Raw genomic sequence first — 17953 nt, 5'->3', positions numbered from 1 at the left:
CATTAGCCTTACCTGAATGATAGTGAAGACTCATATCATAGTCTTTAAGAAGCTCCAACCATCTCCTCTGCCTGAGATTTACCTCCCTCTGAGTGAACACATACTATAGACTTTTATGATCAGAAAAGATGTTTACATGCACTCCATACAAATAATGCCTCCATACTTTCAAAGAAAAAACCACCGCCAACAGCTCTAAATCATGAGAATGATAATTTCTCTCATGCACGTTCAACTACCTAGAAGCATAGGCAATCACCTTCTCATGCTGCATCATGTCACAACCAAACCCTACCCTAGATGCATCACAAAAAACCACAAACCCCTCATTACCTTTGGGCAATGTTAAAATTAGAGTTGAAGTTTTCTTGTACTTAAGCTTATCAAAACTCCCTTCACACACTTTCGACCAAGGAAATTTGGCCTTCTTCTGAGTGAACATAGTCGAAGTAGCCGCTATCAAAGAAAAACTTTCCAAAAAACCCCTATAATACCTAGCCAAACCCAAGAAGCTTCAAATGCCAGTTGGAGTCGTAGGTCTAGGCCACCTTTTAACCACTGCCACCTTTTGAGGATCCACCATGATCCCTTACTAGAAATAATATGACCCAAGAAATTTACAATATTCAACCAAAACTCATACTTAGAGAAATTAGCATACAACTATTACTCCTTCAAGGTCTGCAATACCACACATAGGTGATTGGCATAATCCACCTCAAATTTAGAATACACCAAGACATCATTAGTGAACACAATGACAAAAATATCTAAGAAATCCCTGAAAAGCTTGTTCATTAAATACATAAATGTCATCAGGGCATTAATCAAAGCCAAATAACATCACTAAGAATTCAAAGTGGCCATATCGAGTTTGAAAAGCCATCTTAGAGATACCCTCCTCCCTAATCTTAAGCTGATGATACCCAGATCGAAGGTCTATCTTAGAAAGAACTTGGCACCCTGCAAGTGATCAAATAAATCTTCTATCCTTGGAAGAGGATGCTTGTTCTTAACTGTCACCTTATTCGACAGTCGATAGTCAATGTACATCCGAAGGAAACCATCCTTCTTGCACACGAACAACACCGACGCACCCCACGGGGATACACTAGGACAAATTAACCCCTTATCCAGAAAATCCTTAAGTTGCTCCTTGAGTTCCCTTAACTCAGTCGGAGCCATTCTACAAGGAGGAATAGATATTGGACGAGTGTCTGGAACCAAATTAATACCAAACTCTATTTTTCAATCAAGAGAAACACTAGGAAGATCATCCGAAAAGACCTCCGAAAACTTATTTACCAATAGAACCGAATGTAGAGAAGGACTTTCCAAGTTAGAATCTTTATCCCGAACCAAGTGATAAAGACAAACTGTAGAGATTAACCTCCAAGATCTAAGATAAGAATAAAACTCCCCTTAGGAGTTAGTGAACCACCCTCCCACTTGATAAAAGGTTCACCATGGAACCTACAGACAACCTTACGGGTCCGACAATCTAAGTACACATAATAAGAGTGTAACCAATCTATTCTAAGAATGACATCAAAGTCTACCATATCCAGCTTAAATAAATTCACCGAAGTTTACCTACTACCTACAGATACCACACACCCTCAATAGACTCTTTCAGTAATAACTGAGTTACCTACTAGGGTAGAAACAGAAAAAGGATACAAAGCAACTTTAGGATCAAAAGCAAAACACATGTCCATATATAGGGTCACATAGAAAGAGTGGACCCCAAATCAAGCAGACAATAAATGTAGAGAGAAAAGAGTTGTAACGTACTAGTATACTTTGATAGCTGATGAATCTTGACAGACATTTTACCTTTCTTGAGATTCATAATCTCCACCATCTTCACTTCTCTCAGCTCTTACAGAAATAAAAGATCTAGAAAAGCATTAGAAAAAGTATCCTATAAGGAAAACTCCTCCACATCAACTCTATCCCTATCCCACTCCTTGTACCATTGGTACACAACAGTAAACGTAGGTGGATTAAACTTCATAAACTGGCCAACCCTTGTGGCCTCAGTAGACAACCAACCAGATACATCCCGCTTAGCATGAGCAATAACCAACTAAGCAATAGTATAAATCAACTAACAAAATTATGCATTAGTTACCTCACCTTGAAAAGACTAGTATCAATCTGGGGAACTCTAAAATAATCAGGGATAGGACCCTGAGATCGAGTGCAAACTCCAATTGTAGGACGTACCCCATCAACATCATCCCCAAATGGGACAAAAGGATTCCCTTATGTTCCAGCTCGTTGAGGTATGACTTGAAAAGTAAACAACCAAGGATTAGAGAAGAATTCCAGGACTCAGACTCCAAGCTTGAAAGTAGAATAGCAAGAAAGTTAACATTCCTAAATGCCCTGTAGCCTTTCTCTTATGAGTGTGGCTCGTTACATACCCCTAAAAGAGACTCTACTAGGTACGGCTTTGTGGACTCCCAATTGAATATGAACCTAAAGCTTTGATACCAACTTGACACGACCCGACCCGACCCGGGGCCTTGTTGCAATGGACGTCGCAAGTTCAACCAGGACTAGAGACCACCCTCATTACCTAACCCACCCCCAGCTTCCTACCTTGAGATGGATGAATTTCGAGCATATAAAAAGATAGCATAACTATCCAAATTAGAGACTCTGGGATAGGTCTATTACCGAGACTGACCCAACTGAGTCCAACCGTCTGAACCCAACCAATAGCCTAAAAAAACCATAAATCTAACCATAACCAAATAATAAACAAACCAAGTTCCATAATATAACATAAGAGGATGGAACAAACAAAAATTTAGTCAATCGGTATCAGCCCCAATACCAATGCCAATTCTAAAGCTGACACCCCTGCCGATCTTGCCCATTCCAACCATAGTAGTTCCACAAAAGCCTCTAACTAAAAGGATACAAATATCCAGTTGGGACATGCCCCCAACCATAGCCAAAACTAATATCTAACGAATAATCAAAGTATGAAATAACGTCTATGAAATAGAGCCTTTCGAAAAGATGAAAGCTTCTTTAATTTGGCAGCTAATCCCAAATGTCTGATAGCTAAAACAGAGGAGAAGAATAGCCGGTTCCTAAATCGCGTAGGGATACAATTGCTCAAAGATGGGTTAGTGGATGAATGCTAGTATGAACTCAGGATAAGGATAAGATAATACCAACCATTAAAACCAAGCAAACCAACCATATGCATACAAACCATACACATATATATAACCATGTTTGGAAAGAAAACTGAGTTTAAACCATTTACCTAGGTATATAAAGCTTAATTGTCCTTAACCACCCATGGGCTATATGGGTCCAGTGTAACCCCCTGAACGAGCCTTAATACGTGTAGCTGCATGAACCAGAAATAATATAAGAGTTAGGGATTCCCATGTACCCTTCACTCTCCATGATACAAATGTACAATGTATTTAGAGGATTCCCGCGCACCTCATAGTATCATAAAGGGCCGCCATGCCCTACCCCTCATATCATCAAACATGAGTTTCTAGTGTTCATTCAATGAACTCCCATCTTCATGGTTAACTATCATACCCCACCATTCTTGCCCTATTAAAACCATTTCCAACCAACCAAACCATTATTATTAACCAAGGATATTATTAATGGTATCATCATACCGACTATAACTTGCAATTATTGTCCTTATCCAAACCTTTTAGTGGTCAAGGGATTCCCATGTACCCATAGACCATATTATCCAATTAACTTGCGGGATTCCCATGTATCCTACAAGTATTCATTACCATTTTAACTTGGGGGATTCCCTTGGACCCCACAAGTATGTTATTTAAGCCAAATCATTCAAAAAATATTTAAACAATTCATATTATTTAGGGTTCTATTATAAAGTTTAAACCATGCATAAGTTCCATTGAAAATCCAATATTATAATGAAAGCATTGTAATAGGCATTTTATGAAACACATTAAGGGCAGAGAATTTCAAAAACCAAAAACCATTCCAATAAAATCCAATTATTCAAAGCCACCATTAAAGCATAGGAAAACCATAACCAAGAATTTTTAACCAAAACCCCAATCATATTTGAAAACCCAAAACCATGCAATAATAAAACCATGAAAACATTTTATAAAACTATGCCTTTAGTTAAAACTAACAATGAAGGAAGAGAACATACCTTAATCCAAGAAGATGATGGAGAGAAACCACCAACAAGAGCCCCAAATAAATCCTCATGATGAAACCCTAGCTTTTCTTTACTGAAAGGCCATAAAGAGAATTGTCTAGTGTTTAAAAGAAGTTTCTACGTGTTAATGAATAGAATAATAGGGAAAATAACCTCCTAATAGGAATATAAATCATGGGGCCTTATTAGGTTAACTCAGGAAATGTCCAGATTACCCTCACTTAAACTCCCAAAAATCTCGGCAGGTAGTTACGACTATCCATACCAGTAGTACCATCCAATACGAGTGGTACCCACCACTCATACCCAAGGCTATCTTCATTGGACCCAATACTGTTCAAGGTACGGCTCACCATAAACCATGTCATATATAAGTATACGTGTAGTACCCATGATCCGTACCCTTGGCAGAATAGAATCCCAAGAGAATTAAACACTGACCATATACGAGTCTATGGTACGACTCGTACCCTAGCTTACGGCTCTTGGTGAGCCACTCGTACTCAAATATAACTTAAGTTACCAAGCCTAATATTAAATGAAGTAACCAAGCAACCCATATCTAACAATATGACTGATACCACCCAAGTCGTACCTATTCTAGAAACCAAATCCACCCTACTAACCAACATTCGTCAGCAAACGACTAACCCATACCACTCGTATCCCAGTGTACCACTGGTTTCCCCTAGTTGTATCTTGTCTAAAAAACAAAAATCTAGGAAATTTTCTAAGGGCCCAAAACCAGGGTGTTTCAGTCTCCTCCACTAGAAACATTCTTCATCGAATGATAGACAAGGTGGGGGTAAACATATACATCAGTCATTACATTATCAAACATCCTTTAAATCCTTAACAAAGTTTGAAAACAAACATGCAAAGATATTAATCTTTCCATTAAATAACTCAAAAAATAAAGATATGTTCAAGAACACATACCTTCTGCACGAATTCTAGGAGAAGAATATAAATGCAGATATTTGGACTTCATGTCCTCCTCCATTTCCCATATAGCTTATTTCACCTTATGGTTCTTCCATTGAACCTTAATCGAAGCCACATCCTTGGTTCATAACCGGTGAACTTGCCTTTCCAAGATCTCAATCGGGACCTCTTCATAAAATAGAGAGTCTGAGTTACCCAACCCCTCCAAAGGAACAATCAAAGAAGGATCACCAATGCACTTCCTTAACATGGAAACATGAAATACCAAATGAGTGGAGCTCAAACTAGAAGGCAACTCCAATTCATAAGACACATTACCAACCCTTTCCAAAACCACAAAAGGACCAGTATATCGAGGACTGAGCTACCCCTTTTTACTAAATCGCTTTACTAACTTCGTGGGAGATACCTTTAAGAACATCCTATCCCCAACCTCAAACTCTAAGTATCTACGCCTTACATCCTCATAGAACTTTGGGTGACTTTGGACAACCTTAAACATATCCCAAATCAGATTTACTTTTTCCATAGCCTAATAAACTAAGTTCGGACCAAACATATCTGCCTTACTGATCTTAAACAACTCAATAGGAGATCTACACATCCTATCATATAATGCCTTGAAAGGGGTCATACCAATACTAGAATGATAGATATTGTTGTAAGGAAACTCCACCAAAGGAGGATGCTCAACCCAATTTCCACCATAATCAATCACATATGCCCAAAGCATATCCTCTAATGTCTAAATTATCCTCTCCACTTGCCAATACTCCTGTGGATGAAAAGCAGTACTCAAACTAACCTTGGTACTCAACTCTTTCTTAAAAGATCACCAGAATAAGATGTAAACAACATACCATAATCAGAGATAATTGAAATAGGTACCCCATGCAGCTTCACAACCTCTTAAACATACAACTTCATATAATCCTCCACCAAAAAGGTTTTCCTCACTGGTAAGATTTGAACAGAATTTGTCATCCTATCTATAATGACTCAAACCAAATCAAATTGGTTTCGAGACTGAGAAAAACCAGTTATGAAATCTATATTGATTACCTCCCATTTTGATTTAGGCAAATCAATTTCTTGATACAACCTACCAGGCCTCATGTGCTAAACCTTAACTTGTTGACACACCATGTATTTGTCCATGAAATCAGCCACATTTCTTTTTATAGCATTCCACCAATACATCTTCTTGAGATCATGATACATCTTTGTCAAGTCGAGATGTACAATGTATCACAATTTATCCACCTCAGCGAAGATCCTTTGCCACAACCCATCGATATCAGGGATGCACAACTTTTCTTTGTACCGTAAAGTACCATCACCACTGATCTCAAACACCATTACCTTTTACCCAGCAATATTGCTCTTCATTTTTATCAAGATAAGGTCTAGCACTTGTTTTTCCTTAATCTATACACAAAGAGATGACCGAACCACTTCATGTACCATCACACCACCATCCTCAAAGTCCAAGAGATGAACTCTAAGATTAACCAAGCGGTGAATATCTTTCATAATTCCCATTTCTCCTTATCCATATGAGCTAAAGTCCCCATGGATAACCTGCTAATATCATCAACAACAATATTAGCCTTACCAGGATAATGGTGAAGACTCATATCATAGTCCATCAGAAGCTCCAACCATCTTCTCTGCCTTAGATTTAGCTTCTTCTGAGTGAACACATACTATAGACCCTTATGATCAGAAAAGATATCTACATACATTTTATATAACTAACTCCACCATATTTTCAAAGAAAAAACCACCGCCAACAGCTTTAAATCATGAGTAGGATAATTCCTCTCATGCACCTTCAACTATCTAGAAGCATAGGTAATCCCCTTCCTATGCTGCCTCAAGACACAATAAAGCCCCACCCTAGATACATTATAATAAACCACAAACCCCTCATTACATTCAGACAATATCAAAACTGAAGCAGCTTCTATGAACTCCCTTCATACACTTTTGACCAAGAAAATTAAGCCTTCTTCTGAGTTAACTTAGTCAAAGGAGTTGTTATAGAAGAAAAGATTTCTATAAACCTCTAATAATTCCCAGCCAAGCCCAAGAAGCTCAGAATGTTGACTAGATTCGTAGGTCTAGGCCATCTTTTAACTACTATCACCTTTTGAGGATCCACCATCATCCCCTCACTAGAAATAATATGACTCAAGAAAGTACTAGCGTTCAATCAAAACTCACACTTGGAGAACTTGGCATACAACTATTGTTCCTTCAAGGTCTGAAACACCACACAGAAGTGATTAATATGATCCACTTCACTTTTTAGAATACACCAAGATGTCATTAATGATCACAATGATACAAAGATCTAAGAATAGCCTGAAAACCCTGTTCATTAAATCCATAAATGGCATTGGGGCATTAGTCCAATCAAATGACATCACCAAGAATTCAAAGTGGCCATACTGAGTATGAAAAGTCATCTTAGAGATATCCTCCTCCCTAATCTTAAGCTGATGATACCCAGATCGAAGGTCTATCTTAGAAAAAATCTTTGCACCTTGTAACTGATCAAATAAGGCATCTATCCTTGAAAGATGGTACTTTTTCTTGACTGCCACCTTATTCAATTGTCGATAGTCAATGTATATCTGAAGGTAACCATCCTTCTAATGCACAAACAATACTGGTGCATCCCATGAGGATACACTAGGATAGATAAATCCCTTATCTAAAAGATTCTTAAGTTGCTCCATGAGTTCCCTCAACTCAGTCGGAGCCATTCTATAAAGAGGAATATATATTGGACGAGTATCCAGAATCAAATCAATACCAAACTCTATTTCCCTATCTGAAGGAACACCAGGAAAATCATCCAGAAAGACCTCAGGAAACTCATTTACCACTAGAATCGAACATAGACAAGGACCTTCCGAGTTAAAATCTTTAACCCAGACCATGTGATAGAGAAAACCTTTAGACATTAACCTTCGAGCTCTAGGATAAGATATAAACATCCCCTTAGGAGCTAGGGAACCACCCTCCCACTCTATAACCAGTTCATAAGGGAACCTAAAAATAACCTTACGGGTCCAATAATCCAAGGACATGTAACAAGAGTGTAACGAATCCATTCCAAAAATAACATCAAAATCTACTATATCCAGCTCAAACAAATCTACCAAAGCTTATCTACCACCTACAGATACCACACGCCCCTTATAGACAGACTCTTTTAATAATAGCCGAGTCACCTACCAGGGTAGAAACAAAAAATAGATCTGAAACAACTTCAGGATCAAAACCAGAACAAACAGCCTAATATGGGGTCACCTAGGAAAAATTGGACCCCAGATCAAACAGTCAATACACATCACGAGAAAAGAGTTGTAATATACCAGTAACGATATTAAGTGATGCCTCATATTCTTGCCAAGATAAAAGAGCACATAACCTATTCTGGCCTGCGTCGGTATGAAAATTAGGAGCAGATACAAAAGCAGCACCACTTGGTGCAGGAGCAAAATATAAAGTAATTGAAGCTTTAATCGCTGTTAAAACTCCCTTACCAACCGAATAATTTTTAAGCATATGGCCTGGCTGGCCACATTTAAAATAATTATCCCTGCCTTTATCATAATAGCCCTGATGAAGATGACCATAAAACCGACAAGAAGGGATAAAAAAGCCGACTAACCCCTACTGGCCTAAAATTAGTCACCCTATACCCTGAAATTATCACTACCTTGTGGACGCCTGTCACCCGACTATCTTAGGTAAGGAGCAATAGCAGTACAGAAGGAACACACACTCTTTCACTTTTTCTTTGTCTATTTAACTCCCTATCGATCGCCTTGCTGTTGAGCACCACTTTTCTTAAAGAACACTCCTCTTACTATGCCTTTCCCTAAATTTTGTCTGTTTCCTCTTTTCATCCTCCACCTACTGTATGTGGACAACCAACCTCGAAATAACTAAATCCATGATCAGAAAAATAGTCTTGCTTTTAAGGATCAGATCCGAAGATAGGTCAGAAGTAAACTTTCTCATTCTCGCCCTCATGTCAGCCACTAAATTAGGAGCATACATTGTTAGCTAATGAATCTTCAAGGCATATTCCTTGACAGACATTTTACCTTGTTGGAGATTTACAAACTCCACCATCTTTATTTCCCTTAGCTCCTGCAAAAATAAACACTCCAAAAAAATATTAGAAAAAGAATCTTATAAGGAAAACTCTCCACATCACTTTTATCCCTATTTACTCCACATACCATTGGTATGTAACATCCTTGAGCTGATAAGCTGCAAAGTTTACACCTTCCAGATTAGTAGCCTGCATTACCCTAAATCTCTTCTCTATTTTATCCAATAAACCTTAAGGATCCTCTTCCATCTTTACACCAGTAAAAGTAGGAGAATTCAACTACATAAACTGGCCAATCCTTATAGCCTCAGCAGATAACCTACCAGATGTATCCCGCTCAGCCTGAGTGGCAACCAACTGAGCAATAGTATGAATCGATTGATGAAATTCCATATTAGTCACCTCACCTTGAGAAAGATTAGTAGCAACTGGGGAAACTCTAAAACAATCAAGGATAGTACCTTGAGATCGAGTGCGAACTCCAACTGTAGAACAAACCTCATCAACATCATCCCCAGATGGGATAAAAGGATTTTCTTATTTTCCAGATCATCGAGGGATGATCTAAAAAGTGAGCAACCAAGGATTAGAGAAGGATTCCTGGACTCAGACTCCAAGTTTCAAAGTAGAATACTAAGAAGTGAAATATTCCAAAATGCATTATAGCCTCTCTCTTATGATTATGGCACAGTACACACCCCTAAAAGAGATTCTACCATACATGGGTTAGTGGAATCCTACTTGACCATAAACGTAAAAGCTCTAATACCAACTTGACACGACCTGACCCAGGGCCTTGCTATCACACTCCGACATTATTGCCCAATTTAAACTATTTCCAACCAACTAAACCATTATTACTAATCAAGGCTAGTAGCAGTGGTATATTCATACCGACTATAACTTACAAGTATTGTCCTTAGCCAAACCTTGGGATTCCCATGTACCTATAGACCATGTTATCCAATTAACTTGAGGGATTCCTATGTACCCCACAAGTATTCATTACCATATTAACTTGGGGGATTCCCTTGTACCCCACAAGTATGTTATTTAACCCAAACCATTCCAAAACTATTTAATTCATTCATATCATATAGGGTTCCATTACCAAGTTTAAACCATGCATAAGTTCCAATGAAAACCCAATATTATAATAAAGGAATTATAATATGCATTTTATCAAAACATTAGGGCATCGTATTTCCAAAAACAAAATCCATTAACAATAACCATTCCAATGCAATCTAACTATCCAAAACTGCCATTAAAGCATAATTAAAGCATAGAAAAATCATAACCAAATATTTATAACCAAAACCCCCAAATCATATTTGAAAACCCAAAACCATACAATAATCAAACCATAAAAACATTGTATAAAACCATGCCTTTAGTTGGAATGAACAATGAGGGAAGAGAACATGCCTTAAACCAAGAAGATAATAAAGAGAAACCACCAACAAGTGCCCCAAATAAATCCTCAAGATGTAACCCTAGCCTTCCTTTACCCAAAAGCCTTAGAGAGAATTGTAGAGTGTTTAAGAGAAGTTTTTTAGTGTTAATGAATAGATTAATAGGGAAAATAACCTCCAAATAGGAATATAAGTCGTGGGGCCTTATTAGGTTGTGGAGAAATGTCTAGATTTCCCTTACTTAGACTCCCAATAATCCCATCAGGTGGGTATGACTATCCATACCAGTCGTATCCTCTAACATTAGTGGCCCCTCCAATATGAGTGGTATCTACTACTCGTACCCAAGGCAATATCCCTTTGACCCAACACTATCCAAGGTATGACTCACCCTAAACCATGTTGTATCCAAGTATATGACTAGTACCTACGATCCATACCCTTGGTAAATAGAATCCCAAGATAAATAAACACTGACCACCATATGAGTCCATGGTACGACTTATACCCTGGATTATAGATCTTGATGAGACATTTTTACTCAGATCCAGCTTAAGTTACCAAGCCTAACATTAAAAAAGTAACCAAACAACCTGTATCCATCGATATGACCATACTACCCTAGTTGTATCTATTCCAAAAATAAAATCCAACCCACCAACCAACACTGGTTAACAGACGACTAACCCATACCACTCGTATCAAAGTGTATGACTCTTTTCCCCTAGTCATATCCTGTCCAGTAATTAGAAATTTAGGAAATTTTCTAAGGGCTAGAAACTAGGGTGTTTCACGACTATTCTTCCTAAATAAGGTTTAGGCTATGGGGGAACTAATTGTATATTAATTGACTATAGTACTTTATGGGTAGAAATATAATGTACTAGTTAGTGAACCTTATCTAGTTGAAATATAGTAGCTAGCGATTATGGCTGATACCTGACTAATGATGATAACAGATTTAGCATTGGTAAAGATTAGTTACTATTGATGACTAAGTTTAAGATGCTGATTAGTTGTTAAATAATAATCTGTGTGTTAATGATGCTATATAATAAGAGATGTTAGTGGATAGATAAACAAAGTGTCTAAATGATAGTTAATGGTCTTTTGCTGGATGGTGACTAGTGAGATTATGATGGTTAGAAATAAAAATTTATTAATTGGTGATTGTGATATTGATTATGTAGCTTGCATTCATTCCTGCATGAGCATCGCCTACCACCAGTATGCACTCGTGTCTATCAGCCGGTATGGGACTATTGCATAGATGGGTGAAGAATATGCCTTGTGTTGTTGTATGTTATTAAACCTTCTGAGCTTGGGGCTGTGGAGGTACATACAGGCTCGGCTAGGTATTTGGTTTTCCAGAGTAGTCAATTATTCATGTTGTTATTAATATTGTTATTATCATTATTATGATCATTATTATGGCTAGCTTATGGCAGATTGGTCATTGATTCGGTATTGAGATTTGAGGTATGCCTATGGCTATTCTATCTTATTATGGAATTATTATGCATGATTATTTCATGTCTAGCCATGTGGATTAGAAACCCTGAGCATGATAGTATGAAATCCTGATAGTATTATAATGAGGTCTTAGAATGAGGATATGATGATCTAGGTTATGCTTTGAGATGATCTCATGTTTATATGTACATATGTATGTATACAGAGACACACATAATAAGGCCAAGGAAGTATCAGGGTGAACAATCCTACTTCAGCCATATTCAATAGACGTTAATACTATATTATATACCCTAGGCCAATACACAAATAAAGGGTGAAAGAAAGATACATAGCAATATACAAGGCTAATAAATAAATATACATTATGAACAAATGAAGGAAGGGATATACAGTAGTGCCATAACTTTTTATAGCTATATATATATATATATATATATATATATATATATATATATATATAATATTTTTAATAAAACTATATTATAACTATTACATGTGAATTTCAAACATTCCATTAGAATTCAAATTAGGTTATCTTGTTAGAAATGTATTTGATTTAATATGATATAAAAACTATCAAATCCTTAACAATTGTATAATATTGAATTTGAATAGTATTACAATGATAGTTTATATTTTATGCAGTTTTCATATGAATTTTAAAAAATTCACTTTTCTTCTTTTTAGGTGAATAACCACCACCAAACCCCTATTTTATCCCCTATGTCCATCACTGAGCTCTGGTAAACAAAAACCTAAGAGTCCTCTCCATCTAACTCCAGGAAAATTCATAACGTTGGATCAACACAAAGTCTCCACTAAACTCCCTCATTTCCTTTATTTCTAGTATAAATCATATCAACACTAACACCACCATACTCCACCCTTTCACATCCTCCTTTTCTTCTCCATCAATTTATACTAGTAATAATCCTTGTGGTGATTTTTAGTTTCTATTATATTTTGATCATTGTCTTTCCCCAAAGTTGCTACATACTATTTATGAGTTGTGGAGTTAATTGGAACACTCTCTAAAGTATTCATAAGTGATTTGAGTGAGTTTGAGATTTTGAGCCTTGATATTTAGTTTTGACCTATTAGATAAGAAAACAGTTAAATTTAGCCTAAAGGGGTCCCAGGAGTTAACTTGTTAAAAATAAAATCTTTTAATAAATTTGACAATTCCATTGATTCTAGAATGTCATAATTAATCTAGTATCATATTTGATTTCTTTTTGTGAAATTCCAAACAATTTCTTAGGGTTCGATCAAAGAAATTTTGAACCATTCCTTTAACTGAATGGTTGTAACTGATGCAGCAAAATCCCTTTCTTTGTATTTGTTCAAACCTTATTATGTTCATGAAGAAGGATCCATTTATTCATCACAATCATAAAGGTGTTGGCTTGCGATTACAAATGGTTAGAGGTCCAGATCATCGCATACGTGAGGTGGGCCGTGTTTGTGAAGAGTTTGATTTGGTCAAGTCACGATTGCCACATAAGTGATTGTAATGTCAAAGAAGCCATTGTTCACCTAGAATAGTAGTTAAACCTTTTGTCATAATATTTGCCAATTCTTCACCAATTTTTAGACTTTGGGATCTCATAAAAGGTGATTTTAAAGAGGAATTTCTATCAAAAGTATTGGGTAAACTCTAAACTTAATTTCAATTATTATTAATTGATTTTATATAAAAATCAACTTCGAAACTTAAATTTTAAATTTAAAATATTGGGGTTTCACCGGGTAATTGGAGAAAATAATTTTTCAGTAATTTCAATCTCGATTACAACTAGTTTTAATGGGTTTTCATATTTAGGAAGCTTGAGATATGGGAAACTTGATTCTTAAATAAAATTCTAATTTTACCTTTTTTATTTAGGATTGATTTTTGAACTATTTTTGGACCCGAAATGAAAGTAGCTAATATGCGTATTATTAGACTTCTTTTGACGTGTAGATTAAGTTCTTATAGATTTGGTCATTTTGAAGCAGTGCATAAAGGAAAGACTCTATGCTGAAGGGTCCAGGCTTGAGATTCGACTTTTTAAGGTAAGTTATGACGTAAATTCTTTAGACTAGATCGGGTAGTTAACGATTCATATAAATCATATTATGGGTTGGGACTATAATCGTGAGAATCATACTTTGACATAGTTTTATTAGTGTGATGCTCGAGTGAGGGCTTATGTGAACATTATTTCTAACTTGAGAGATGATTATTAAGGTGATACCCAAGTTGAGGTTGACATTGGTTTAATTTGAGTATTAATTGTCATCTATATTTATTGTGGTTCCCAAATGGAGGCTTGAACTGATATTGTTAATGTATTACATGACTGCTCATTAATGTGGCTCCATGAGATAGTTTATATCATGACTTAATGAGATATTTAATAGAGATAAGCTCATTTTATACCATTATTAAATTGATTTATTATTTTACATCATTTTAATTATGAGCATGCATCATTATTTCAGTCACCCATATAGATGAAATTGGTACCATAGATAAACTTTGATTTTTTCAAGAAAATAAAATACTATATAAAATCTTTATAGAGGATTCAACTGGCAAAGTTGATTGAGATATGATATTGAGATTGTAAAAGTATATGGTTTGTGAACCCACATGGGACTTGCCCTAGAAGCTTATGCTTAGAAGGTGTATACGAGGGCCATGTGGCTTACATCATTATCATCCCATTACATTTCATTATGTTGCATCACTTTTACTTTTATTTATATATTTGTTATTGTGAATTTAGGCTTTCTAATATATTCATATGTAGTTGTTCTTATATAGATATTATACTTATAGAATTATTAGGAGATATGGTTTGAGCCACTATTGAAAACTTTTTTATATGTAGATGGAAGAATGCTCATAGTATTATTTACTTATTTTATTTGTTAGCACTGAGTAAAAGTGGACCATATTCACTCCTACTTTTTATGACTTTTTGGGGCAGATCCAAGTTTGAGTGTGACTCTTAGAGCATGTGTAATAGTCCAAATCATTGTTATGCAACAAAAAAAGTAGAACCTTCTCTTTGTTTTTCCTCATACCAAAATTTAAAAATTTATGGTTAGCCTAGTCTTAAGCATATTTTAAGTGTGTGGTGATCTAGCGAAATCTAGTAGTTATTAGAGCATTAGTTGGTGGTATTGATTTGACATTTGTATTAGAGGACAGTTTAAAAAGCCTTAGCAACTTTTGATGCATGGAATGAGTTAATAGACCTCAGGTTATATCTATTACCATGAAAGGGCCAGTTTGTAATGTTGAATATCAAAATATGTATTATAAAATAGCTAGAACTAGGATCAAGTATTGAGTTACTAATTTGATCTTATTATAGAGACAGGAGTGCCACTACAATAATATCGTTGTTGTTGTAGATGAGTCACCACAACAATATCCCTTATTGGCCTAGGAGTCATTGTAGTGGTATTGCTGTAGTGACAACTAGACTACTACAACAGCTGATACGTAGTATATTAGGTTTTGAAAAAAACTCATTTTTCATTCCTATTTTTCTAAAATCTACTTAGTAAGTGGTGATTTTCTTCAACTTTTAGGGTTTTTCATCTATGAGGTAAGGTTTCTTTACACTCTAAATTTTAATCACTCCTTTAAATTCATAGAATTTATGAGAATCATAGCCATGGTTAAACTTGGAGATTAGCCCTAAATTATGAATTGGTGAATATATAGTTTAATATCAGTTTTTGTTGATCCTAAGGCGTTCGAAAACACTTTCTATCATAGAATTCTTGAATTTAATGTTAAAATATGTAGAATTCATAAGTTTAAAGAGTAGGAAACCCTAAAAGGATGAACTAGGAAAAATTATTGGGTTAATATGATAAATTGTAGTTCCTAATATTGTGTTAAGAATTATGTAATTGATGTTTATAGATCAAGAACAGGCTGAGACTAAAAAAAGGAAAAGTTTGTAGATGCATAATGGTTACGAGTAAGGAATTAACATAGGTAATATTTAATTGTAGTAAAGACTTTCTTGACTCAATATTTATAGGTGTGTTGGGCGTTTGTGATTTACTTTTGGGTATTGTTCGTGATTATTGATTGGATCATTCATTGACATATGGTTCTAAGATGGTAGTGATATAATATATGAATCAGGTGTCACGCCGACACAGTTATATGAATTGGTGTAACGCTAAAACTTTTATTAGATTTAGTACCATGACGTTACTAATACATGAACTAAGATTGTCACCTATAGGTCATATCTGAGAGTCACTACTAATTCTAGTATATGTGTACATCTTGCATGAAATATATGCAGTCATTAGTCCATTTGCATATATATATATATATATGTATGTATATATATATATATGTATATGTTATGGTGGTCACTATTGAAGAATTTGCCAAGGGTAATTGATGTATTTGTGTACTTGTATTCCTAATGAGGTGAAGTGTCATAATTGTATTTGTTGTCAACTAATTATAAGTTGTGTCTTGATTTTTGTTGCTTGCACTTAACTTGCCTATTCGTATGATGTTAAGTTAAGCCGGCCGATAATTTCTACCTATACTTACTTGTTCTACTGATACTACTAGTACTCTTCTTTTTATTGAGTACAGAGCATGTTCCAATGTTTGATATGATACCTTGACTCTAGTACATGATTCAAACATCAATTGAATGGTGAACACCATGTTTGGGCAACTATTGGATCATTCCTATATTGTTCATCTCCTTTGCTCTCGAACTAAGACAATTCTTTGTTTAGTAGTTTGGATAATATATTGGACTTTTAGGTTTCGAGGTTGTAATAACTAAAGATACTTCTACACTCTATTTTATTTGTTGGTATTAATTAAGTTGGTATTATATTAGGTTATTTATATTGTGTTTAAGTAAGTTAATGGTAATTTGAGGAAGGTGACTTATTAAAGTATGTTTTAGCTGATTAAGGGTTGGGTTATATGATTCTCCCACCATAGAGTTAGGGTTGTTTCCTCTCATGACCTATTAGATTGTGACAAAGATGGTATTAGCGCATAGAATTTGTTGATCTTTTTGTACAAGAGCGTGTCTAGTAGAATGTTGTGGAATAGTGCAGAGATATTTACACTTTTTTTAGAGGCTAAAGGGCTTTAGGAAATAATTTTCACTTCTTTCTTCCTTTTATGCTAGTACTTGATTCCAACTAGTAGTATCTAGTGATACAAATTGGTATCTAACTTCCTTTAAACTTATTTATAAATAGTGAACACTTGTTACACTAGAGCAGCAACAGTAGTACCAATAGTTGTACCAGTATCAGGTGTTGGGGCCATCATTTGGGGTAGACCTAGAGTTAGGCTAATGCAAGAAGGGGGGATAAGAGGTAGTACCTATCAAAGGTAGATCACGAAAAGCCAGAGTACTAGTTAGATACATTATCATCCCATTGTCTATAGCAGGATGCTCTAGATTTGGTCCAAAATGAGGAGATAATGGTAGAGGAGGAAGATGTGGTAGTTATAGAGAATGTGGTACCAGTGCAGAATAGTGCAACAAAGGGTCCTATGTCATGGAATTAATTCAACAAGTTTTGAGGTTTCTAAGTAGTTTGGCTGGCATAAGTACTACTCTAGTAGTGCTTGCATTTCCATGCCCAGCCATGCAGTATGCTGCTATTATAGCACTTCATGTTAAATGGGGATCTGAGACAAGTGTGTTTCTCCGATAGGTATGGGGATCGTTGATGAGTAATGATGAGTATGGACTATTTTTGTAAGTTCATAAAAGATGAAACCTCTAG

This window comes from Capsicum annuum, chromosome 6 (genome assembly GCF_002878395.1).
Source record: "Capsicum annuum cultivar UCD-10X-F1 chromosome 6, UCD10Xv1.1, whole genome shotgun sequence".
Taxonomy (NCBI): domain Eukaryota; kingdom Viridiplantae; phylum Streptophyta; class Magnoliopsida; order Solanales; family Solanaceae; genus Capsicum; species Capsicum annuum.
The sequence above is the reverse complement of the archived record's forward strand: the minus strand, read 5'-3'. Positions refer to the sequence as shown.